Below are 25329 nucleotides of genomic sequence, written 5' to 3' on the forward strand. Positions count from 1 at the left end.
GTTGATATTTGTCCTGTAAAATGAAAAACATCTATACATTGGACTTTCTTGCTGGATCAAAGAGATGTATTCTCCTACACAATTCAAGTCATGATGGTGCTGCTGGAAGTGGTGGAGTTGCTGCTGTGACTGCCACATCAGACATTGTGCCCATTTAGATATGACAGACTGCCTCTAAAATACTCTGTACAAATGGAGAAAAGTGCCTTTGTCCTTCTTTCCTATCTCAGTAACTATGGTACTATCCTCCTCCTTCTTCTTCTCTGTGGTGTTAGTTTCCAATAGCATGTGTTATGGGTACCTCCATTTATTGAAATGAGTCATCACCTTTATCCTGGTCCCCTTCATCATCATTATCTTCAGACATGTCATATGTGTATGGAGTTGTATGACAACAGGAACATGCTCCTACCACATCTATACACGTGTTTTGTCTGGGGATTCATACAAGCTGTAACTCTGCTCCCCTGCTGAACCAAGGAGAGTGGGTTAAACCTGTTCAGCATTCCTCCCTCTCCACCTGCCTACAATAGGAGCTCTGAACATGTAGGCACTTGAAATTGTCACTTTCCTGTAACTACAGCAAGTTGTCACACAGCAGATTCAGTTATAGACACTTAATATAATCTTATCCTGCATTCTGAGAATTATAAGGATGTCTGTTTAGCTACTAATAACTAGCTGTACCTAATAACTAGTGATAACCACTGATGTTAGGCACACTAATTTGCATTCACTGATTGCCTACCAATACAGTACTTATTGCAACTAGTATTTGGTATGGCAACTAAAAGACAACATGGCATATTTCTAATGTAATCTCCTTCCTACTAAAATATGTCAGACTTTTTCTCTGAGACTAGTATATAGTATTGCACTGATAACAACAGAAAATAATCTCCTCCTGCCTACAAAGGCCTATATGGCTATTTCTCTGAAAATAGCATTTGGTATGGCAACCGAAAGACAACCCACTCAGTTATAGACACTATATAGGATCTCCTGCCTACTGTAGGATACATTTTTGGATTATATCTAGTATTGCATGGTATTTTGTGGTATCTTGCCATGGTGGTATTTTCTTGGCAATATATTGTGGTAAACGTATTGGGATAGTTTTATAGTGGTGAGACTAATTTCAGAATACTGCCTAATTATTATTTCACCTTGGTCACTAACAATAAACAAATACTGTACTTCAAACACTCTGAATAAATGTCTCATGCGCTCCTGTGATGCTTTATTTACAACATCACGCTTATGCCCATTTGGCTGTGTTTCAAGAAATGTAAAGCATGCAAATGAAATACAAAACTTTCATTCAGCCTCTCTCAGTAAAACAATTTACTGCGGCTAACTTTGTTTTGAGATATTTCTTATCGCACATTTATCTCTCTATGCATGTCAAATCAAAGAGACTGAATGCAGAAGAACCACAATTTAGACAAATATAAACACAGTCTTTGAAATTTGTATCTCCGATACAGCACCTAAAAATTACTGAATTATCTAATCTGTGCTACATAGTATTATTCACTTCACCAGCACCTCAATTAACAGATAATTACCTAAATTAAGCTGGTGATATTCCTCTACTCAGCTTGGCAGCGATTCAGGGTCATTCACAGCTAAGGTCGCTCAAGACTTTGCAGCACTTCTAATGATTACCATCCCAGGAAAGAGACATCCTCAGTGTCAATTTCCGGCCAGCAGACAGTCAGCCCAGCATCAGCCTTCTGCACCTCCATCAGTGGGTACAAGAAAAGGAATGTCTCTCTAACTCTGCCTCAAACTCTTTTCATCAAACCCCTTGTCAGTCAAGAGCACCTCCCCTTGACTAGATCATCCCACTAAAACATCACACAATTTGCTTTGTGCCTTTCTCATTGTGCTAACTGCATTACTGAAGAGAAAAATGATACATCTTACTAGCACTTCCTGCTCCAATACAATGCCATAATTTTAGCATAACAGATCTTCACATTCCTCATCTTACAATACAGATGCAGCCTGCACGTTTAAATCATTTTTCTTTCCCATTTTCAAAGCATCATGCATTTTGCTCAATCTGCATCGAGCTTATTTCATTGACTAATTTGCGCTAAATGTTATTATGGGAATCTGTTACATGTTAATTGGGGTTGGATTAATTAGTATAGTAGATTCATGTTAGTGTTATTTTTTTTAGTGCAGCTCAGCCCATTTAAATAGCATCATGGAGCAAAGTGATCATTTTCTAGTATGTGCTCTGTGCATTGGCATGTATTTAAATTCAGTCTGAGACTCATACTCTTGAGTCCAGCAATGAGTCTCACACCCTTGGCCCTAGTTGAGTTCAAACCCTTGCTCAAATGTGAATGATGAAATGCGGAAGCTAGATGTTGAAATGCAGGGCCTACATTCTTCCTACACCACCAGTAAATATAAGGCATTTTCTTGCCAACGAATATTTGCTAAAACAGCACACCAAGCTACATATGCTGGCATAATCTCCATGTGAATACCAGGCCATGTTAGACTTTTCTATGCATTATGTATTTGGTATGGCAGCTAAAAGACAAATCAGTCACTTACAGCCACTGAACATATTGTTAACCACTAACATATTGTATCAATTACTTGTTCCTCTTAGCTCTTTTCACTTTTAACTGAGTATTTCCTACAGTTGAATACATTTAGACGTGGGCATTAGCTCAAGGATTAATGAGCACAGGTGAAAAATGCTGTCACAAAATTTACAGATGCCATCACAACAACATTATTTAGATTTTGCCCAACAACGTTGTGGGTTTTGGAAAAACTGTGGGAAGTTGACAACATGGATGCTACATTAACAAGAAGGGAGGGTATTACCCAATTTGATCGACCTTAATTGATTGAATGGTACATCTGGCCGACTTAGGCCACCACCATTCGATCGATTAAAATCCATCAAATTGGGTAATCATTACTGAACATGGGGAGTGGGGCTTGCAGGGGGTGTCCCCAGCTCCCCATGTTCGGTATTGATGGCCTTGAGGGGTAACGGGGCTGTCCCCCACTTCCTGAGGACTGGAGGCAGGGGACAGGGAAAAAAAAGAGAAAAGGGGACCCTGTGGCGTCAGATCTAACCTGTGTAAGAGGGACCGAACTGACGCAGCTGGGTCAGAAGGTAGCAGATGTGCAAAAGGTAAGTGGAAGGGAGGATGGGGATGTGTTGGTGGGGTGGGGGGCATAGACTTGTGGAGTTTGGCCTCAGCAAAATTGGTTTCATGGCAGGATTGACTACGGACAATTCAGCCACAAACAATTCTGCCACAGCAAAATCACACAGATCCGAAATGACAGTATAGAATGTTTTCCTTTTCATGTACTTAATTGAGTTATGAGATATAAGGGAAGCAATCTTCAATCCAAATAACTTAGAAGAATAGTAGTGTTCAACCATTAAGGTGCTAATTGAAATCTGTGATGAAATACTGTTTTAAGAGATTATATTAGTATAACTGGGATGTTTATTTTTAAAAACTTCTTGGAAGCATTATTGGAACATGGCCTGTGGGGGTCATGTATTGCTTTTGTAAATAAGTAGTTTGTGTTTTGGGTGACTCTGAGTTAGGCGTTCTAGAAGGGGAATGCATCATACTAGGTTTTGTGAATCTGCAGTAGTCGCTACATGGATGAGGTCATATGTCTCACAAAGCATTATTTACTTGAGGGGTTTAGTATTTTGAGAAGAACCTCAAAATTTGATGCAGCAGAGCTGACGTGGAAAAATATGTGGCATAATGTTTGTTGAACGGAAAGGTGAGGAAATAAACTAGTATTCGTTTTGAGACATAAGAGAGTAAAACATAGTACCATTGTGTCTTTGTATTTACTTTTATTATAGATACACAAATGAAGAACATTTCCTTGAAACGACAGCAGCATTCACCAAGGCAATATATCCAAAATTAAAATAACTTTTTGTTTGTTGATAAAATGTTTCAACTCTACCCGTAATAGAGTGAGTGTAATATGGCATAGCATCTTTTTCACATTGGGTCAAATGTGGTCTTGCGTGTACATATATATGACCTGACATACTTTTGCTTTTCGAAGACATAGGGTAACTAATTTGTTTTTTCAAAAGCACTTTTGAATATATCATGAAGACTATTTGAATTGATAAATTTGGTGAGTGTTTTATTTTTAATTTCTTATTCAAACTGTGTTTAGGTGAACCCGGTGTTTGTTGCACTGTATTAATTAGCTAATATTACTCAATAAACTGTATTGCATAATTATCAATCTGACTCTAGGCTGCAGTCGAACTGTGTCTCAACACTTTACCTGCAAGTATCATACACAGTGAGTAGACAAAACAAAACAAAACAGAGGCACTGTGATTATTCTGTGCTTAATTCATCTTAAATAACAATATCAAACCATTCAATTCAAATGTACCCCAATTAATACTTGAGGCAAAAGTAACCCGTTCTAAGGAAAATATAATATTTCCTTAGCTCTAATTCTAGGTGTATTCAATTGACCCTATCAATATAGATGTAATCATCTCTCTCACTAAACGCTAATGTTCTCACTAAGGGCATGATTTACAGAACATTTTCCAATGGGATTTAGCCATTATACAACGCTTCTGTGGATCAGTCCCCAAATCTCTCTCCCATTGGTTTGGCTTTGCATATTGCGAATGACAGCTTTTTTCCACACTTTGCTGTTTTAACTTGTCAGCTACATTTACAAAGTAGAACTTATTGTTAATGCTTGTTTTACAATATGGAAATGAAAAGCTTCAGTAACAGCAGCCCTTCATATTGTAGCAAAATGCACTGCTTTCACTAAAAGGACAGTGGCTGAACGAATGCAACCTGAGTCTCAAAATGATATTTCCATTGATTTTAAATTTGTTCAAATACACACCTCCGGTAATGACAAAAACAGGCCTAAGCCCCTGATCGCCAGGTCGCACAATATATTTGTGTACCATATGAATTTTTTCTTATGTGGCCCCTACTATGGAACCCTATTTTTTTTTTAAACTCTATTTTTATTGCCATTTTCAAACATTTAACACTAACGTTTGGTGCAGCCTCATGGCTGACTACTTCAACTTCAACGCCCCCCCACAGACACCCTTCGCTCCCCGCAACCCCCAGCGAGTGTCACAAATTGGAGAATCTGGGACCTTGAAAGTTCTGATTTTACCTTTTGGCGGAATATTGCTTTGTGAACATCGTTGTCTCACCTGGTGCTTGGTTCTTGGACTGATGGTGTTTCTCGCCATTCACTTGAATTGTTGACCTTGTGTTGGATTGGCACTCCCCGCTTCCCCGTTGTCCCCTCATTCCCTACCCCTCCTCCCTGGTCTACACTACCACCCCTCCCTCTTCGTATTCTGTCCTGTTTCAATGTTCAGGTTTCAATGTACTTCCCATCCACAAGATTGCCTCACCCATTCCAATCGGAAAGTTTCAGGGTCGTCATTGACTATTGCCGTCAATTTGTCCATTAGCAACATGTGTTTCAGTTTGTTCTGCCATTCTTTTTTTACTAGGGGTGTTTGGGCTCTTCCATATTTGTGCCAAGGCGACTCTACACGACCGCCGCATCGTTTCCCACATCCTGGGATATCTATACACATCAGAGTCCTTTGGAGGGAGGCCTACAAGCATGGTTAGTGGGTCGAGAGGACGTAGTTCCCCAGTGACCTCTTCCATCCATCCCCTTAGGTCCCCCCAGTATCTCTGTATCTGCATGCAGTGCCACCACATATGCCCCCTTATACCCACCCGGCCACTTCCCCTTGGGCACTGCGGTGTGATCCCTGCAAACATCTTCAACAATTTTTGCGGGTCATGTTGCCATCCCTGTAAGACCTTCTAGTTGTGTTCCATGTCTGCCATGAATAGATTTCCATGGAAGGCTACTTTATGTATCTTCCTCCACGCCTCCTCAGTGAGGACCTCCACAGCCAGTTCATCCCAATAATGACAGAACCCTCTCCTCTCTGTAAGGTTGACAGTATTCAGTATTTTATACAGTTTAGACACCGGACCCTTCCTAGAGCCAGCGAGTCTAAGTCTTTCTCAAAGGGGGTTAACGTTCTTGTAAACTTTTGCCCCAATTTTTGGTCACCCAGAATGCCCTTCAGCCGTACGTATTCAAAAATGGGGATCATTCCGGGGCCCAGGGTCTCTGTAACTATCTCAAGAACAAGAATTCACCTCCCTTAAATAGTTGATCCACCCTTTCCATGCCTTTGTCTGATCAGTGCTGCGCGTTTCTGAATCCCCTGATAATTAGTCTGCTTACCGTGCCCACAAGGATACCAGTGGGGAGGGCCATGTCGAGAGGTGATCAGTGTGTTCCGCCTTCCTCCATATCGACTAGAGTACCCCTAGGGTCGGGTGATGCAATAGTCTATTCGGGATGATTTTTCGTGGTGCCCAGAGGAGGTCTTGTACCTTGAGAGGGTGTGTATTCATGTCCTCCATGTAGGTCCAATATTTGTTTGTGCTATCATGCATGTGTTCAAAAAGTATCCTTAGTTGGGCCATCCAATAATAGAGACTGAAGTCGGGTAGCCCAAAACCCCCTTCCTCCCGCGGATGAGTCAGGGTCGTTCTCTTAGTTCTTGGGCTTTTCCCCTGCCAGATAAAGGCCTGAGTTGCTTTCTGGAGTTCACTAAAGGTCTGGTAAGAGACTCTCTAGGGGAGGGACGTAAAGAGATGGAGAAGTCTCGGCAGGACATTCATCTTCACCGCTGTCATGCGTCCGTACCATGATAAAATCATGTTGCCCCATCGCTCCATGTCCGTCTTGATATCCGCCACTATAGGGTCATAGTTGGCCGTTGTCATTTTCATGAGGTGCCTCATGAGAAGGATGCCCAAATAGCGGACCAAGGTTTTCTCTACTTTTATCCGCAGCAAACCCGTTCACTGGGTCTAATGTGAGCTCTGATAGGGAGTAGTGTGGATTTTGCTTTATTTATTTTCAACCCCGAACATTTCCCAAATGTTTCTATTAGAGAGACTAGTGGGGGAAGCGATTGGAGGGGCTGCTCCAGGTATCCCAGAATGTCATTGCCGAACAACGAGAGTTTAAATTCTACCTCGCCCCTCTGTATTCCCATAATGCCTGGGTGAGATCTCACTGCAATGTCGAGGGGCTCCATCGTATGACTATATATTATTGGGGAGACAGGACACCCTGCCTTTTACCCCTCGAAAGCTTGAGTGGGGCTCTGAGCTCTCCGTTTACCTGCACCTTTGCTGTGGGGGCCCTGTATAGGGATGCTATCCATTTCCTCATATGTTCCCCGAATCCCATCTTTTCAAGGAGTAGCATCATGTATCGCCATTCGACTCTATCGAATGCTTTCTCTGAGTCTATGGAAAGCAAGCTTGCGTCGAGGTCTGACACTTGTGCATGGTGGATCAGATCTATTTTCTCCTGGATGTTATCTGAGCGTTGATGTCCCCTTATGAATCCCACCTGATGCCTGTGGACTAACAATGGCATAATTCCTTCCATCCTCTTGCCGAGTATCTTCACCAGGATTTTAATATCTGTATTTAATAGCGATATCAGCCTGTAGGTGGAGCATTCGGTGGGCTTCTTTCCTTCCTTGGGTATGACCACCATGATTGCCTCCATCATAGTTTCGGGAAGGATGTCACCCACCAAAACTGCATTAAATACCTTGGTCAAGTGGGGGGCCAGTATAGAGCGAAACCTCTTGTAGAATTTCACTGAGAATCCGTACCCCCCTGGTGAGGTGCCTTCCTTCATTCCCTTGATTGCCAGCCCTACCTTCTCATCCTCTATTGGGCCTCTAAGTTCTCGGCTAACTCCCTCGCCAATCTTGGGACTGGAATCTTCTTAAGGAAGTCCTCGACCTGGGTGTCCTCACCTACAAATTCCGATTTATAAAGTTTCTCATATTACCTCCGAAAGACCATTCCCATACTCGGGGTATCATTGCTTATTGCCCCCACCTCTGTCTTTGTAGCTCACACCATTTTGCTTTTCTGGTGCCTCCCTAAGCTTCCACACAAGGATTTTATCTGCTTGGTCCCTTTTTTCAGAATATTTTTGTTTTAGTAACTGGAGACTTCTCTCCGTTTTGTCCAGCAGAAGTTCTTTCAGCTGGTTCATATATTGCTCGAAGGCCGTCACCTGTTCCGGGGAGATGTGACTGTCCGGGGTGCGGCCCAGTTGTAGCTCTGCTATTTTATCACAGAGGGGTTTTCCTTGTGCCTTTCTTCCCTCTTCTTTTGTGCCCCCATTTTGATGAGGACTCCCCGTATTGTTGCTTTAAAGGCGTCCCACAAGGTGTGCGGTTTAACCTCCTCATTGTCATTCAGGGCAAAATACTCCTCTATGTTGTCTAGGACCATTCTTGTTGTCTTTAAGTGATTTCAATCCAGCACACACCCAAGTCAACGCCTAGCATGTAGTGCACAACTGAAATCCTTATTTATTTTTGTCTAAAAGTTCTTTATTCTGAACGATATACCACTCATATCACGCCCTTCTCCTGGAACCCCCCCCGGTCACACTGAACCAGGAATCAGGCTGGTTTGCAAAGGTAAGTATTTATTTATGTATTTAAAATGTAATCACGGTATGTTTTGATAGGTACACAACAATCACCAATGGGGTGATGTAACACTGAATAATATCTTTAATACACAAGGATTAAGTATTGAGCAAAACAATTTGTTTGTGTGGGTTCAGATCAGATAGCACTGTGGTTAGAGGTTCCCCCTGCACACCCCTCAACCCCCAATAGGCAATGTAAAGAGATAGGAGGAGAGAACAGGTTTTTAGGAGTGGCAGAATTCAAACAGAATATCAATCCCACTTTCCCCCAGCAAAGACAGGACAAAAACAGAACTGTCAAGCTGTCAGAATGGCTTTAAAAGTTATCCATAGAATGGACTGGGCAAAAACACCAAATTTGATAAAAATTGCTGAAATTGTTATAAATTCTAATTGGGAGCCGCTTTTGATAGTTGCACACAAACACAAGCAATGATGCAAAGAAAACATTTGAAATCTTAAAATTGAAGTCGGAAGAAATTAAAAACTGTTTTACACGTATAAACATTTCCAATAATGAAAATTTTCACTGCACGATATTTGTGAGAACGGGAGAATCGCGTTGAATTGGAGTGCAGTTCTGAGTGCGATGGAAAGCTGTGGATGTTAGCTACCAGCAGGAGTTGAAATGTTGTTTCTATCACAAAACCTGAGGGAGTTACAGACATTTTAGTGAAGGTTGTTTTTCGAGATAGGCGCAAGAATAGAAAACAGGAATGCGTTTTGAAAATTGACAAAGGGGTTTCTTACACTAGAGGATGACTATGAATAAAACGAATACCACACAGGAACACAGTCACTTGATCAGGGTGACTGGCTGCTAAGGAAACTCGCCTTCTTCAGATGAGAAAAGGATCAGTACAAAGATAGTTTTAACAATATTAGTTCTGGAGGGAAGATAGGATGGTTTGGAGAGAGGTTTCAGACAATGCAAAGATACTCCTAACACTATAGGTTCTAAATGCAAGATAGGATGGTTCTAAGGTAGGGATAAGACTATGCAAAGTACATCTGCTAGTGACACAATTCTTCCTATTTATACTCACTGGATATGTTTTTAAATGGGACTGTCAGGATTCTGGTCAGGGGATTGGATCTGGTTTAGGAAAGACGGCTGGGCACATTGCACTGGACAGGGTCAGCAAGGTGCTCTGGTCACAGCACGGCACAGAACTGGATCGGATCTGCCCTTTTTGGTTCTGAGGATATTTCACTTCAGCAGGCAAGCAGTAACAGCACAGCCAGGCTGTATTATGATGCTTCCCCTTAGGCTTCTGGGGTTCTGTTCTATAATTTGAGACCTAGCTGAGAATGGTTCAGCTATGCAATAGGCCTTTTGCTTTGCCAAGTTTCTGGAGTCTGGAGCAGTGAAGATGTAGAGTTCAGCAGCAAGGTGCTCGGCCAGCATCAGGATAGTGAGTGAATCTGTCTGTCTTTATGAGTGGTGAGCTATCTCTATTTATCCTATGAAGTGACATCTTAAAGGGGGTGTGTGGACTGGTTTAGCCTAAGCTTGCCCCTTTGAAAGGTGATTGGCCCAGAGTCTACTCTCTGCCTTGATAGGAGGAGAGAAACAGAGTGTCATCTTTATGGTGCAATTTTATGAGGCTGAGAATCCACCCCTAGCCCCTGGAACACCAAATCTACTTTTGGCAAAATACATATTTCCACACGTGCAACCTCTATAAAAATCACATATAAAGATTACATATTTTACATTGCAGCCACTCCTCAAAACCCTGTAGCTGTGGGATCTTGTCTCCATCTTTCACAGAATGTTGCCCTTTTCACTAGGAATACAATGTCCAATTGTTAAGCAAATTTCTACAAGTGTGTGTGTTTAACATGGGAATAAGTGTATGAAGTTTCACAATTCTAGCGGAAATACATTTTGCGTAAAATCACATCTCTTGCCATTGCTGTCCAGAACATGTCACATACCTCTGGCGCCTCTTCACCCGTGCAGCCCAAATTTAATTTAACCACTCTGTTATTTTTTATATTTTTCACAATTTTAAATAGTAAGTTATCAGTCTTTTTAAAATGTGTTCTTTGTTTGGCTCCACCCCTTGGTCTCTTCCTGGAAGCCCAGGAGCCATCCCCCATGTTTGCTCCTTGCAGAGGCCATTTACGACTGTCTTCACACTTCGAATTTCCTGCTCTGCAGCGTGTCATTGTTCCTTTTGCCTCTGTAGACCAGGTTCTTTCCTACCCTGTAATTAACACGTCTCTGGGATTTCCTACTGGGGGGAAAGACCTTCCTTCTGTGAGAAAAACCTGTTATTCAAGTTCTGCAGCTTTAGCCAGGTTCAATTTAATTGTTATACTCTGCTGCCTTTTCCTTAGCACAAAACAAACTTGTTATCAAATAACAGCTAGAATTCTCATTCAAGATTTTAAACCATGGGATCAAACAATTACAATATGGGTTACTATCAGTAACAAGCCTCTTGGATTGCAAACATTTGATTTTCAGTTTATACATGTTAAAGTTTAATCAGACAGGCCCCTGACAGCTGTCATCACAGCAGCCATCAGCTGCACAGAGATTTTTGACAGATCCACAGACAGGCCACTTTTGCTGTGGAAATCTCTTTATTCTCTCAGCTTTTCAGGACCTTCTAAGTTCACAATGGTTTCTTAATCTAAGTGAATAATAGCACCCAGCAAGAATTTTGAATATTTGAAGGTGTTGTGTACCGGCATTCTGAAGTTTCAACAGCAAAGAAAAGGTGATTTAAAGTAAGATTTGGATTTTCATTTAGCAAAGCACTGCTTTTTCCTTCTGCACTCCACTTTCAATTGTTCTGGAGCCCAGTGACACATTTCAGTAGTGAGCTCTGTTCCAACACCGACAACACGCGTGGCAGATTGGGCAGCCATCTTTTTGTGCATTGAAAAGTGTGATTTCCAGAGGTTTTGGTGCGCACAGGGGTTTTTCGGCCATTTTACTATTTCTGGCATCATCATAACACAGTGATGCAGCATAGCAGAGCAGAAGTAGGTCAATACATCCCACAGAGCCCCCCCTCCCGACTTGAGTTTGACCACCCGTCAATGGGAAGTCGGAGATTGGGATGTTCTTTTTTTCTTTGGTCCAGGTGGATAAATTCAGCTACTTCTCCATCAGTGCTGTAGGCGACCCGCTCTGCTCGCCGGTTCTGGTTAGGAGTAAGGAATGGCACTCCGGGCTCCCTGGGTCTTTCCTCCCGGTCCCCGAGTGGTCCTCCTTGGTAATTAGAATTTCTTAGTTCCAATGCTAGGAGACAGAACATAGCATTGTTATGGAAATTTCCCCACTACTACTCCCCGAGGGTGTAGTGGGGCAGATGCATACATTGAATACAATTTACAATATTCCTCCCGTATATTTACTAATGGTTTTAACAGGTGAATTCTTCTAGGGATCCAGAATTTCCCCCTCTGGGTTTCCATATGGCTCCTCTATTTGCCGCAAAGTATGCCTGGGATGGCAACTCTTCAGCTGATTTATGTGGACCCACTTATCTTCCCCCTCTGCCAAACTGCCCTTGGGGATGTGGATTCTGTAGGTGGGTCCTGGGATGGTCAGCTCTCCTCCATTTCCGCAATTCCATTAATCACTAGGGTCCAAATTAATATGAAGTTGGTTGAGGAGATCATGGATCATATAAAAGGCGGAAGGAACACCCAGCACAACCCAACAAGTATCTATTATGCTTTTGTTATTCCTAGAAATGTTGATCATACAACTGCTAAGCAGAGGATGTTTGAAGTGGGGTGGTTCCAGATTCCGTACCCATTGCTGAACTGACTCTACGGCGGGTAGGGTCTGGTCTTTTGGGAGTTTGTTGAATAGTGCTTCGCTAATGAGGCTTTCTTCGCTATTCAAGTCAACTCGGGCGAGGACAGACTCCTTCCCGTCATTTAACTGAATCGGGAGGAAGGGCTGTTCACCCTTTTTCAGAATGCCAGCTAAGTTCTGTGCTGGCTTGATGTCAATTTTGTCTATGAACTTGGGAATTTCGGATGGTACATTAGTGTAACATGTCAATTTATCTCCCTCCAGGGAGGAATGCCACTTGAGACTGGGAGGGAGGCTGATTTGCAGAAATGGAGAAGAGTTCACCTCACCGTTGGGTGGTCCCATAGCTATGACGGTGACGTGATGTTCTGACTTGAATGTCGTGTAGACTGTTGAAACCTCCGTCCTCAAGTGACGCACAGGGGAACTAAAAGAAACCTGCTGTGCGACCTTTGGGGCCACAGGTGGGAGATGTTACTTCCCGGATCCACGGAACCTCTGGAACACCGATGCTGCTGTCAAAAAGAACGAGGTTAAGTACCAGACAATTACAATATATCACAAGAACCAAAGGATCTGAATAGTCTTACCTATCTGGTGTTTGGAAAACCCAGGAAACCTAAGACGGATGTTCGAGACTCAGATGAGGCGGTCCCTAGAACAAGAGGACCGCAGACAAGCGTGGATGCAGGATAAGCCACCTGTAGAACTGAAGGCGTGACTTGAATCCCAAAAGGGAAATGGCGTAGAAGTTCAACAAGGTACCAAGGGATGATCCGAAGACAAGTTAGGGTCGTGTCAGAAATCCAGCAATAGGTAAGCAGTTCCAAGCAAAGGTACAAAAGGGTAATCCGAAGGAGTCCAAGACAGAGTTCCAAAATCAAGGTAAACCAGTAAAGTAATCCAAACGTAGCGCCAACCAGGGTCTGAAGACAGCTGAGAAGCAATGAGTGTTCCATGCATCAAGCCTTATATACTGTGCGTTTCGGGGTCATGTGACGTCCACCAAGGTCACGTGAGAAACGCCACTCTGGATCACGTGAGCAAGTGAACGATCGGCGTGGAGGTGTAACACCGCCCCTTCTGCTGTATGTTCTCCATGGCAACTGCCAGTGCAGGAAGGGCTGCAATCGAGCCCGTAAACCGTACCTGGTACGGAGCTTTCGGTCCTTTGGGAAAACCGAATCACATGAGCCTCGAACCCTGGAGGGAGGTGTTGGGGAAATGTGAGCAATATTCTGGTGTGCAGTGGATCGGTGTGCAGAGGATCGCCTAACATAGCCCCCCCCCAACGGCCCACGACCCCGTGGGCAGAACGGGTGATCCTTATGGAACCGGGCTACCAACCTAGGAGCGTCAAGATCCAAAGCGGAAACCCAAGAGCGCTCCTCCGGTCCATAACCCTTCCAATCCACTAAATACTGGAGCCTACCCCTAAACCAACGGGAACCCAAAATGGCCGACACTTCAAAAACATCAGGGGAGGCCACGGACACCGGGGCTGCTGGGGCCCGAAGGCGGGAAGAATCAGGACAAGGCTTGAGGAGAGAGACATGAAAGACAGGGTGGATTCGCCAAGAACTCGGGAGAACCAGACGAAAAGCCACTGGATTCACAACCTGAGAGATCACATACGGGCCAACGAAACGAGGCAGAAGTTTCCGACAACCCACCAGGCGAAGGTGACAGGAAGACAACCACACCCTAGAACCCACCACAAGGGGAGGAGCAGCCAGGCGCTTGCCGTCAACACGAGCTTTCATAGAAGCCTTTGCTTCAGTAAGATGGACTAAAGTACTAGCATGAACAGCAGACAGATCCCTAAGACAAGCCGTGGCCACAGGATTCACAGAGACAGAGGCGTCAGGGACAGGCAAGACCTTGGGGTGTTGACCATAGAGGGCGTAGAAAGGAGAAAACCCTGTAGCAGAATGAGCTGCGTTATTGTATGCGAACTCGGCAAGCCGTAAAGCACTCAACCAGGAGGCCTAACACATATTCAAAAAACAAGTCCGCCAAGACTGGGGCCGAAGGGATTCCCTTACAAGGAACGAAACGAGCCATTTTTGTAAACGTGTCTACCACCACCCAGATGGTGTCAAAACCTCGTACCTTGGGGAGATCAGTCACGAAGTCCATCGTCAGTGTATGCCAAGGTCTTGGAGGTACCGGAAGCGGAAGCAGCAGCCTAACTGGACGTCCTCTTCGATGTTTGGCCTGAGCACAAACAGCGCATGAATTGACATAGCATTCCACATCGTGCTTCATAGAGGGCCACCAGCACCAGCGTTTCAGGAGATCCATGGTGCGCTCTTGGCCGGGATGGGCATTAAAGGGAGCATCATGAGACCACTCAAGGGCCAGATTACGAGTGTCAGGCGTGGGAAGAAACAGACGTTCATGCACGAAAGGCAAACCATCACAATAAACGGGATCCCAATCCCGCAGTTGGTCGGAATGATTGCTCGTCAAGGCTCGTACAGAATCCAACAATGACAGAGAGGGAGTGCAGAGACAAATCACATGGCTCTTATCAAGAACAGTATCGGGAAAGGTTGGCAACTCGACCCCACCCAGAGAACGTGACAAGGCGTCCGCTTTTCCATGAGAGTTTCCAGGACGATGTGTAATGTGGAAATCAAAAGCGGAAAAGAAAAGATGCCACCGGACCTGTCTGCTATTGATGCACTTTAAGGAGGCCAGATCCTGTAGATTTCGATGATCTGAGTATACAGTGATTGGATGCTTAGCCCCCAGAAGATGATGGCGCCAGACACGAAAGGCGTCCATGACAGCCAGAAGTTCCTTCTCCGTTACAGTATAATGAGTCTCAGTATTGGAAAACTTACGAGAGTGATATGCCACCGGGTGCAACTTGCCTGTTGTAAGACATGTCTGAGACAACACCGCACCGAGGGCAAAAGAAGAGGCATCCGCCTCAACTATGAATGGAAGATCGGGATTGGGGTGCTGGAGCACCGGTGCGGTGGTGAAAGCGGTTTTCAAAGCCTCAAAAGATTCTTGATGTTCCTTCTGCCACCGATAGGGTACCTGAGGACTGGTCAGGGCCGTAAGTGGGGCTACAATCGTGGAAAAGGATGAAATAAAGCGTCTATGAAAGTTGGCGAAGCCCAAAAAAGCCTGCAAGGACTTGAGTGTCTGAGGAACTGGCCAATCTAGGACTGCTTTAACCTTGGATTCGTTCATGGATAGTGCCCCAGGGGTAATGTGGAAGCTCAGAAACTCAACAGACGTTTTATGGAATTGACATTTCTCGGGTTTGGCAAATAGGGAATGTTCCCTCAGACGGGATAAGACCTCCCGGACATGCTTTACATGGTCATCAAGATTCTGTGAAAAGATCAAGATGTCGTCCAAATAAACAACCATGTATACGTCCAGAATGTCCCTGAATATGTCATTCATAAAACGCTGGAATGTTGCCGGGGCGTTGCATAGACCGAAGGGCATGACTAGGTATTCATACAAGCCGTAACGGGTGCAAAAGGCAGTTTTCCACTCATCGCCTTCGCGAACGTGCACTAGGTTATATGCGCCGCGAAGATCCAGCTTGGTGAAAACAGAGGCATGGGATAAGTGGTCGAGAAGAGGTGTGATCAAAGGAATTGGATACCTATCCTTTTTCGTGATAGCATTAAGACGCCGATAATCCACACAAGGACGTAAGTCCCCCTCTTTCTTAGGTATAAAAAATATGGGACTTGCAGCTGGTGAAGTAGAGGGGCGGATATGTCCTAGTCGTAGGGCGTTCTGTACATACTGTTTCAATGCTTGTTCTTCCGAGGGGGACAGAGAATAAATCCTGCCCGAAGGAATGGTAGCATTCGGGATTAATTCAATCGGGCATTCATATGGTCTGTGTGGAGGAAGTACCTCGGATAAACCACGATCGAAAACTGATTCGAATGCTTTATACTCAGATGGAATCCCGGAAACCACCCCTCCAACAGTGTGGGAATTCACAACCTGTGATCCATCATCATTCAGCGTGAGTTGAGCAAGAGCTCCCAAGGCCCGAGAAGGTTTATCTGTTGCTAAATGGGTTGGGAGACAATAGTTCTGACAAATATCAGACTCGAAGAGCACCGTGCCTGATTGCCAATTAATCAAAGGATTGTGTTCACGTAACCATGGTATTCCTAATATGATACCGAATTGAGGTGTGGCAATCAGGTCAAAACTTAGCGTCTCTGTGTGTATATCTTGTATGGTCAATAATAGAGGAGCAGTTTGGTGTCTAACGGGACCAGAGACTAGTGCAGTGCCATCTACGGCCTGAACAGGTTCAGGTCAGGTTTTTACCACTAAAGGTAGATTGAGAGAGTGGGCTAAAGCAATGTCTATGTAGTTCCCAGTGGCACCTGAGTCAATGATGATCGTGACTGCATGAGAGATACCCGTAGAGGGACAAAGAGTGGCCTGTACAAAGATGGGCTGGACACGGGCAAAAGCAAGAGTGGTACCCGGAGATGAAGACTGAACACTCGACCTGGTCTCCGGATCTAAGGTCGAGCTGTCCGAAAAACCTGAGACTTCTTGGGACGTCGTGAGCATTCCTTCACGTAATGTCCCGTGGTGCCACAATAGAAGCATGCATTATCCACCCTCCTACATTCTCTCTCAGATGTCGTGATAGGACTACGCAAACCTCCTACTTGCATAGGTTCTTCAGTACTAGAAGCAGGGGTACTAACAACTGTAGGATGGGAAGAAACCCCCAACTCAGCTCTGCGCTCTGATCGACGTGCATCTACCTGCAGGGCAAGATCCACTAGTTCCTGATACTGAGTGGGCATGGATGGAATCACTGCTAAGGCATCTTTCATTGCGTTATTCAACCCCCTATAAAATATAACCGCCCGCTTGCTTTCTGGCCATGATGTCTCGGCGACCAATTGGTTGAACCGGATGATGTAATCTATCAAGGTCCCTCTGCCCTGGGTTAGTTCTAACAACTCCAAATCCCTAGACTGTGCATTGTGTCTGGTATCGAAGACTCGAGACATCTCTAGAACTAACAAATCAAAATCATAGAGAACCGGGCTATTGTTCTCCAATAAAGGGTTAGCCCAAGCGGCAGCTGTCCCAGCCAGATGGGAAAGGGCAAAGGCGGCTTTAGCAGTGGAATTAGGAAAGGTCAGAGGTCTGCACAAGAAATGTAACTTGCACTGATTGATGAAGGTCCTGAACTTCTTGGGGTCACCTTGATAATGTTCAGGAGCGGCCAAAGGGGAAGGGGTTGGGAGGACCACCGGAGTTGGAGCTGGGGTACTTGCCAACGGAGGAGGTGTGGTTGAAGTGCTAGCATCCCCGAATTCAGGGTCTGCAGGAAGAGAATGCTGAACACTCTGTATGGAATCTAACCTTTGGTCAATCACTGTATTAGCGGCGGCCATATCTGCCCTTAATACTGTAATCGCCTGAACTAAAGCAGCTATGGGTTCTTCCGTGGATCCCTGCATTGTTTAACACGACTATACGCCTTCTCAGTCTGTTCTGACTTGAGTGTCGTGTAGACCGTTGAAACCTCCGTCCTCAAGTGACGCACAGGGGAACTAAAAGAAACCCGCTGTGTGACCTTTGGGGCCACAGGTGGGAGATGTTACTTCCCGGATCCACGGAACCTCTGGAACACCGATGCTGCTGTCAAAAAGAACGAGGTTAAGTACCAGGCAATTACAATATATCACAAGAACCAAAGGATCTGAATAGTCTTACCTATCTGGTGTTTGGAAAACCCAGGAAACCTAAGAAGGAGGTTCGAGACTCAGATGAGGCGGTCCCTAGAACAAGAGGACCGCAGACAAGCGTGGATGCAGGATAAGCCACCTGTAGAACTGAAGGCGTGACTTGAATCCCAAAAGGGAAATGGCGTAGAAGTTCAACAAGGTACCAAGGGATGATCCGAAGACAAGTTAGGGTCGTGTCAGAAATCCAGCAATAGGTAAGCAGTTCCAAGCAAAGGTACAAAAGGGTAATCCGAAGGAGTCCAAGACAGAGTTCCAAAATCAAGGTAAACCAGTAAAGTAATCCAAACGTAGCGCCAACCAGGGTCTGAAGACAGCTGAGAAGCAATGAGTGTTCCGTGCATCAAGCCTTATATACTGTGCGTTTCGGGGTCATGTGACGTCCACCAAGGTCACGTGAGAAACGCCACTCTGGATCACGTGAGCAAGTGAACGATCGGCGTGGAGGAGTAACACCGCCCCTTCTGCTGTATGTTCTCCATGGCAACTGCCAGTGCAGGAAGGGCTGCAATCGAGCCCGTAAACCGTACCTGGTACGGAGCTTTCGGTCCTTTGGGAAAACCGAATCACATGAGCCTCGAACCCTGGAGGGAGGTGTTGGGGAAATGTGAGCAATGTTCTGGTGTGCAGTGGATCGGTGTGCAGAGGATCGCCTAACACGTGAGGTGTATCATTGACCTGAAAAGTAGAACCTAACTAGGTCCGGTTTTTGCTCAACCATGTGGCATGTGCCATTGAGACTCACATGGTTGATGCTTTGCTTTAATTTAATTGGCCTGTGGGTCTGGGTCCAGAGGACCTTGTTAACACAATCTATGAGGGGAGACAGCCTGCGGAGGATGTCATTCCCTAATAGACAGGGGGTTCCCTCTGGTACCACAACCAAGAATGGGTGCTTCATTTTGTGTTTAATTTCCAGCTCTGCAGACCCTTCAACAGGAATTTCCTTCTCGTCAAAGTTCTGGAGCTGTCCAGAAAGGGGGGTGAAAGGAATTTGGTATTTCTCCCCCCTTCCCGAATTCAGCTGATCAAAGGCCCTTTTTTGACAGAAGAGTGGCTTGGGATCCAGTGTCCACCAGTGCCAAAATTGTACATTGCACCTGTATTTGGACCGGGGCATAAAATCTTCCCTCCTTTTCCTCAAGGGGGCACAGATAATGCACATTTTTGGCCAATTGGTGGGTTAACTTCTTTGTTTTGGATACTGACAGAGAGGTGATTTGGGCAGTATTCTGTTTGGGATCTTGGGAACCTGTAAGAACAAGGTGATAACTAGATATGGGGGAAGTATTGGACTCCCCTGGTTCCGATTCTAGGCTGATCCCCCCCACCACTTTTTGGAGGCAGTCACCAGAATGGGTTTGAACAAGGGGATTTTCGTGCTGGTCATTCTGGGGTTTGATGATGGCCAGTTTTAACTCGGTCCCCACATCAACCCAGTCTGGATTTGGATCTTTTGGGACCCATTTTTCTTTGGGAGGAGTTCTCCCATCCCTGAAGGAGAAGATCCTTTTCCCAGGATCCTCTGAGAAACTGGAAGATTTGCACCTCTTCCACAAAATGGGCCTTTTCAGGCTCTTTATTTCTCCTACCCACACTCTGTTCCTTGGGTTGCAGACTTTCGGGGGCAGGAGATTTTGGTTCCAGTTCCTGGGTTTCCAGGGGCTTTCCACAAGTTGGGAAGGAAGCTTCTTCTAAGGCTTTACACCCCCCTTCCCCTTGTGCTTTCTCCCTGGGAACTGGTGGGTTGTCAGGGTTCTTCCCCCGTCATTGTTCTGGAGCACAAGACCCTGGATTTGAGGAGTTCTGAGCCGCCATGATAATCTGAGGGTTCTGTTGAGCCCTCAGCATGTGACCAAGGTCCTGTGTCATGTTCTGGACCTGGCGCTCCAGTTGGGACACCAGCTCTGGCTGGTACGGGGTCCTCTGGTCTACCCTGGGTTAATTGCGGGAAGGGTCTCTATCCCTTCTCGCATAATATCCCTGGTTAGGATAGTTTGGGTACCCCTCCACCCTTGGCCTCCCCTCTCCCGGATTGTGCTGTCTGGGCTCAGGAAAGTGGGGAAAGAAAGAAGGGTTGTTTTGGGGGTTGAAGTTTGGCAGGTACTGGGGAAAGAAATTTGGTCCGGCATTTGGGGGATTACTGCCCTCCCGGGGAAAGTGAGGAGGGAAGTTTCCTGGGTTTCCAGCTGTCTGGTTGGATCCCTCCCCTTGGGCTGGGGGAGTCCACACATAGCCCAGGATTGGTATGCTCCCTTGTAGCATGGGCTGATGTAGTCAGGGGAGTTAGGGGTCCCATTTGTGGGTTTACCTCCCTCACTCCCTGTTTGGGATTGGTCCAAGGGCCTTCTAGGGTCTGGGGTTGGTCGGATTCTGCACGGGAAGGTTTTTAGGCCGCCCCATCTCCAGATCTAAAATGGGGGCAACCTTCCCCTCCGCCACCTTAGCAGCAGCAGGGGTGTTGGTTGGTTTGGGGCTTTTGCTACTATTTTTACTTTCTAGTGGCTTCTGCACTTCATAGATGTGCGTTGCTTGTTCATTGACCCAGTCTAGTGATCTTTTCTCATGTAAGTCACTAGCTGGTTCATAATGTATTTAGGGAGAGCATGAAAGGGGGTGTTCACAAATTCCTTACTGTCAGTGCGCACCCTTCTAGTGGTCTGCGCAAAGGCATGTTTCAATTCGCGTTTCAATTCCCGTATCCTTCGTGAGCAGCCTTCTATGGAGCAGGAGCTCCCCGGACCACTGCAGGAGCAGTGGGCAATCGTCTAGATCCCCCTTGATGACTACTACAGCTGGGGTAAGTGCTCCAAAGAATGTGCACGTCATTTTGAATAATAGCGTACACCACAATATGTGCCGAAATCCTGACAACCTTGTTCTACAAAAGCCCCACTGTGCTTAACAGCACATTGCCACCCTGATCTGGGCTCCATTGGCCTGCATTTGTGTGCTTTAATATTGCGTGTCCAGGCAACTCCATTGCCCGACACGTGGAGGGAAGTACCTCCAAAATGGCCACCCACCGTGCGGCACAGCCATATCTTGCCTAATCCAGACCTAGGCTCCACAGCATTCCACCGATTGGCCCCTTGGCCATCTTAAAGAGTCTATCCCGTGAGCCGGCAGGCGGAAGCCAGCCCACGTCAGCAAGGCCCGAGGAGACAAGGCCATTACCTGTCCACAGCCTGTCACCAGCCGTCACGCTGACTGCCACAACCCCTGCTCGAGTCTGACTATTATTTGAGCTTCAACACCAAGGTAACTTTCTACGGACACATGCCCGGCCGTTTACTCTGGCCCCACTAACAATTTGATCTGTCTAATATTGTGCACTCGTCTCCCAGTGTATTAGCAGTGTGATCCTGCCTCTACGTCCCATTTACGCTTGCATGTGAATACTGATCCACGGTTATTGCAGATTACTGTGAGCCCGTTTAAGCCACTCCCGCCCATTACAAACAGAACATATACCTGTACAACTGTTATGAACCGTATTGCTTAATTAATCACCAGCCTGCTGCCGAGCACTTACCTGACTTGCTCGTATGATTGTTGGACCTATTTACGCCCTGATGTACACCCGTTTGTACCTCTGCAATACGTACCTTGATACACATTTCATTCAGGCACCTACGATTCTGTAACCACCACTGGTCACTGCCTGCTTCTGTGTGAACAGTCTATATGTGTGTGCCGCTTAGACTTTCGCCTCATGTATGAACCAACATCTATCTAATTGAGTAATTGACCATTCTTAGCTCCGACATGGTCATATGCGACCCATTTGCAGTGCTTAATTATTGCTCCATAACGCTGACCTGGCCGAAATGCCATACCTGCATTGCATTGTCTTGTTCTTACTCCTACTCCTGACTTGGTCATACGAGACTCACTTGTATTCTTTAATCATTGTGCCTTAGTTTTCACCTGACCCATGTGCCTGACCCGCATTGTTTTCATTGCTCTGACTTGGTCCTTGCTTGTGCTGTATAGTCACTTTTCATAGCTTGGCCTCACTTGCATTGCATATTTATTGCTCCTAGTTCGGACTTGCGCTGTTTTGCATTGTTTTTATTGCTCTGACTTGGTCCTTACTTGTGCTGCATATTCACTGTTCCTAGTTTGGACTCACTGGCATTGTATATTTACTGTTCTCAGCTTTGACCTGGTCCCACGTGCCCCTATTTGCATATTGTCCATACTCTCCTTCATCTATGCCCTGCAAAGACTGCCCTTATCCTTTATCCTTTCATCCTTCACAAACATAGTAAAAAATGCAAAGTCTAATGATTCCTATTTTATAATGGCTACCACCATACATTTTGATATTAGGAGTCAGGAAGGTCATTCTGAGCTTCCCCTACCAGCGCTAGACTCCATCCTACCCACCTTGCCAAAGACAGCCATGAACAAGGCCACCACCCTCCAATCCAAAGACACAGTGCCACAGGGCTAGTAGCCTACGCCTCTCATCCGTGCACCACATCTGACAAAAATTACAAACTTCGTGCCAGACTGCCTAAATTGTATGAGCCTCTGAGAAGATCCCTACCATCAATAAATCTGAAAACAAACTGCCAGTATAGTATGATACCTAACCACATTAAGCTGCTTCCATCACCATCTGCTTCTAATACAAACGCTTTCCAAACTACAAGACATAAGCCTAAGTCTAGAGACACCAAGATATCCATTCCTATCCAGCCCAAAGATGTAACTGAGGCATTCACCCTCAAAGGAGCACTTCTCAATGAAAGATCGCTCATCACCCATGCCCTTGACATAGCTGATCTGATGTTAAAAGATAATTTGGAGTTCCTTGTGTTAACTGAGACCTGGTTACATAAGGCTGCAGGACCATCACTCATGCTGGCTATCCCAGACTGATACACAATATCAAGACAAGACCGAGATGGCTCCTGAGGTGGTAGAATCACCATTATTTCCAAAATAAGCCTTTTCCTCAGACTAGCCCCTACTCAAACCTTGCAATCCTGTGAAATCCTCTCAGCCAAATTCCAGATTAACAACTCACAATCACTCACTATTTATCTAATATACAGACCTCCAGGTCCTCTTGGGACCTTTGAGAAGGACTTGCACAGTACACTCACCAACAACCTCAAACCGACTTCTCAATTACTCCTACTAGGGGATTTTAATATAGGCTTCAATGACCCAATGGACAAACACGCTACTGACATAGCTAACACCATTAATGTGCTAGGTTTGACACAAAAAGTCAATAAACCTACCTATATGAAGGGGAGAATATTAGATTGGATAGCGGATTATAACTGTTCAGTTACTATTTCATCCATCTCGCCTCAACCTTGGACAGACCATTCATTGGTTTCCTTCAACCTATTAACTACCAGACCTCTCCCTATGGCCCCGCTATTAGCACCGCCATGCTTATCTAGAAACAAAAAGCGCATTACTGTGGATAAAGTAACCCCTGCGATTCTTCCTACTCTAAATGCATTGCCAGAAAATCTAGATCCTAGCATTTTAGTCCATGAATATAACAATATCATGCTCACCACATTGGACAAAATCGCCCCTCTTAAACTCAGAACAAGCAAACCTAAAGCCCACTTAAACAAATGGTTCACGCCACAATTAAGAGACTTACGCCTTCTGAAAAGAAAAAGTGAAACTACTTGGAGACTATGCCCATCTAATGAAAACAAAGCACAATTAACCTCCATCTCCTTGCACTACAAAAATGCTGTCTGCTCGGCTAAATGGAACTCTTACGATGAAAGCATTGCCAAATCTAACCTAAAATGAATGAACTCTTCTCCACACGTAAGGACTAGAGTCTCCAATAGCCACACCTGATATTTGCACTAAGGACAAATCCTGGTGTGCAGACATCCAACATGCATTAGCAAACAAAATAAACACGCTTCAAAATAAAATACAGAAAAAAAAGACACGCTTAACCTACAGTACGTGTCCAATATCCCGACGCCCATTGACTCTCCTACGACACACAATAACAAATTTCACTTTACCAAAACTTCCACCTTAGAGATAGAAAAAATCATCCTTTTGCTTAAACCCTCCAACTGTAAAGGAGATATTTGCCCAGCACAGTTAATAAAAGACGCTCTCAGAGACCTATCACCATTCATCTCCAAATTGATTAATGCTTCCTCTGCCTTAGGTACCATCCCGACCAATTTAAAACATTCATGGGTGCTCCCACTCCTTAAACAGCAGACACTAGATCCTCTCAGCCCTACTAATTACCGTCCTATTACCACGGTACCCTTCCTACTCAAAATATTGGATAAAGCTGCATAAATCCAAATTCAAAAATATCTAGAACTGCATAAGCTCCTAGGAGCTAGACAATCTGGTTTCCGCCCACTACATGGGACGGAAACCGCTTTAATTGACTTAAAAACCCAAATTGATGAACTGAGAGATAAAGGGAAGACAGCACTTTCGCTCCTACTTGATCTCTCAGCTGCATTTGATCTCGTGGATCATAAGGTCCTCTGCAGACACCTGGACTCTGCTGCCCATTTCTCCTCTAAGGCTATCAAATGGATAGAATCATTCCTGAGCGAAAGAAACTTGAGAGTATTCTCTCCATCGGCAGCGGCGGACCCTACCCCTATCTTGTGTGGCGTTCCTCAGGGTTCATGTGTCTCGCCAACTCTATACAATATCTTCACCAAGCCCTTGTTTGATGATCTGGACCTTCTGGGTATCACCTATACTAACTATGCAGATGATACACAGATTCTCCTCCCGCTTTCTGGGGATCATAGTAAGGACATGGACCTGGTGAATAGGGTATATCTTATCATCCAGGCATGGATGGCCAAGCATGGCTTATGCTTGAACGATGATAAATTCAATAATCCTGAATATGATAATCCTGGGCACGCATGCTAACATCAAAAAATTAGGTCAGGAATATTCCTCATTTAATATCGACGGAAATATCATCAAAGTCTCGAAGGAAGTAAAACCCTTGGTTTCTATCTTGATTCCACCATGTCCTTTGTCAAACAAGTAAAATCCCTGGCATCTACCACTGCTTACACTTGTGAGCTGATAAGAGCAGGTAAGCCATTCCTCTCTAACGACAGCTGTTTGATCTTGGCCAGAGCTCTAATACTCTCCAGATTCGACTACTGTAATGGCCTCTACAGGGGTGCTAAT

The sequence above is a fragment of the Ambystoma mexicanum genome, chromosome 4q (assembly GCF_040938575.1).
Source record: "Ambystoma mexicanum isolate Mex_15411 chromosome 4q, UKY_AmexF1_1, whole genome shotgun sequence".
In the NCBI taxonomy this organism is placed as follows: Eukaryota; Metazoa; Chordata; class Amphibia; order Caudata; family Ambystomatidae; genus Ambystoma; species Ambystoma mexicanum.